Source organism: Pipistrellus hanaki (assembly GCF_964339955.1).
Source record: "Pipistrellus hanaki genome assembly, contig: scaffold_68, whole genome shotgun sequence".
Lineage (NCBI taxonomy): Eukaryota > Metazoa > Chordata > Mammalia > Chiroptera > Vespertilionidae > Pipistrellus > Pipistrellus hanaki.
Genome location: NW_028182267.1, coordinates 1 through 2,500, shown reverse-complemented (window position 1 = coordinate 2,500; position 2,500 = coordinate 1). Strand labels below are relative to the sequence as shown.

Below are 2,500 nucleotides of genomic sequence, written 5' to 3'. Positions count from 1 at the left end.
TGCACACTGATACACACCAATAAACTCCAATGCACACCAATACACACCGATACACACCAATACACACAAATACACACCGATACACATGGATACACACCAATACACACCAATACACACCAATAAACTCCAATACACACCAATAAACACCAATACACACCAACACACACCGATACACACCGATACACACCAATACACACCAATACACACCAATAAACACTAATACACACCAATACACACCGATACACACCGATACACACCAATACACACCGATACACACCAATACACACCAGTACACACCAATACACACCGATACACACCAATACACACCGATACACACCAATGCACACCGATGCACACCAATACACACCGATACACACCGATACACACAAATACACACCGATACACATGGATACACACCGATACACACCAATACACACCAATAAACTCCAATGCACACCAATAAACTCCAATACACACCGATACACAGTGATACACACCGATACACACCGATACACATGAATACACACCGATACACACCAATACACACAAATACACACCGATACACATGAATACACACCAATACACACCGATACACACCAATACACACCAATACACACCAATAAACTCCAATACACACCAATAAACACCAATACACACCGATACACATCGATACACACCGATACACACCAATACACACAATAAACTCCAATAAACACCGATACACACCGATACACACCGATACACACCAATAAATAAATGAAACACATTTACCAAAAAAATAAAAACAAAATAAATAACTAAATGTATAAAACAGATTTACCTCGCTCAGCGCACCCGGCCCCCCTCCGTCTCCGGCTTCCGCGGGTTCGAGTCCCCGCAGCTCTGACCTCAAACACTCCGTCGGTCCTCGGGCCCGGAGCCTGCGCGCCCTCTTCATTAATCAATTCATTTTTATTAATTGTTTTATAGGCAGACACCCGCCCACCCGCCCGGGCAGCAGCCAACCGGGGCCTCGGCCCGCGGACTCCGTGCCTCTGAGGCCGCAGCGCCCTTGGGTGTCATTAGGGGGCGGTGGGCGGGCGGGTAGGTGGGTGGGGCAGGGACTGGGCGCTCAGACAGGATAATTGCCAGGAATTAGGAGCCGGGAGGGCGGATCGGGAGATCAAAGGAGAGGGGTGAGTGAGGAGAGAGACGAGAGAGAGAGAGAGAGAGAGAGAGAGAGAGAGAGAGAGAGAGAGAGAGAGAGAGAGAACGAGAGAGAGAGAGAGAGAGAGAGAGAGAGACAGAGAGAGACAGAGAGAGAGAGAGAGACAGTGTCAGAAGAGAGACAGAGAGAGAGAGAGAGAGAGAGAGGAAAAGAGAGACAGACAGAGAGAGAGACAGAGAGAGAGAGAACGAGACAGAGAGAGAGAGAAAGAGAGACAGGAAAATGAGAGAGAGAACGAGACAAACAGAGAGAGAGAACGAGACAGAGAAAGAGAGAGAGAATGAGACAGAGAGAGAGAGAGAGAGAGAGAGACAGAAGAGAGAGAGAGAACAAGACAGAGAGAGAGAGGGAGAAAGAGAGACAGAGAGAGAAAGAAAGGAAGGAAGGAAGGAAGGAAGAGGGAACAAGAGAGACAGAGAGAGGGAGGCAGAGAGAGAAAAGGAAAGAAGGAAGACAGAGAGAGAGAAATAAAGAAAGAGGAGAGAGAGAGAGAGAGAGAGAGAGAGAGAGAAAGAAGGAGGTGTGCAAGAGGCAGCTGATAGATGACTCTCTCTCATCATGGCTGTTTCTAACTTTCCCTCTCCCCTCCTCTCTGTAAAAAATCAATGAAATATATTTTTAAAAATATATATATTTATGTAATAAAAAAAATAAATATAAAATATAAAAATAAAGTAAAAATCAATAAAGCACACACAAAAGAAAATATAAAAATACAAAATATGAAAAAGAAAGAAAAAATAAATATAATGAAGCACACACAAAAAAATTAACTATAAAAAAAGATAAAAAATAAAGTAGAAATGAGTAAAATAAAGCGCACACAGAATATAAAATATAAATAAATGAAATAAAAGCGCGCGCGCGCGCACACACACACACACACACCACAAACAGACGCACAAAACTGTCCCTCTGCCCGCTCTGTGGGCTGGAGGGCAGCCGGCCCTGCCTCTTACTCTGTTTATTTCTCTCTCTCTCTCTTTCTTTCTTTCTTTCTTTCTCTCTATCTATCTCCTCTCTCTCTCTCTCTTTCTCTCTCTCTCTCTCTTTTTCTTTCTTTCTCTCTTTCTCTCTCTCTCTCTTTCTCTCTCTCTCTGTCTCTCTCTGTGTTTCTTTCTCTCTCTCTCATTCTCTCTCTCTCTCTTTCTCTCTCTCTCTCTCTCTCTCTCTCTCTCTCTCTCTCTCTAAAATCCAACAGAAGAGAGAGAGCTCGATTGTAATAAACAAATCATTTAAATACATTAAAATGAAAAGAATTGGAAGAAAGAATTCCAAATTAAATAAAGGATT

At 43.3% G+C, this 2,500-nt stretch overlaps 1 protein-coding gene across 1 annotated transcript in view; it reads right to left on the bottom strand.

Moving 5' to 3' along the window:
- Nucleotides 1–1,137, bottom strand: part of ARSH (arylsulfatase family member H) — a 31,278-nt gene extending 30,141 nt beyond the window's left edge. Inside the window, exon 1 of the mRNA XM_084907369.1 lies at nucleotides 821–1,137. The gene's annotated coding sequence lies outside the window, so the exon portion shown is untranslated. The remainder of the gene's footprint in view (nucleotides 1–820) is intronic.
- Between the last annotated feature and the right edge of the window lie 1,363 nt (nucleotides 1,138–2,500).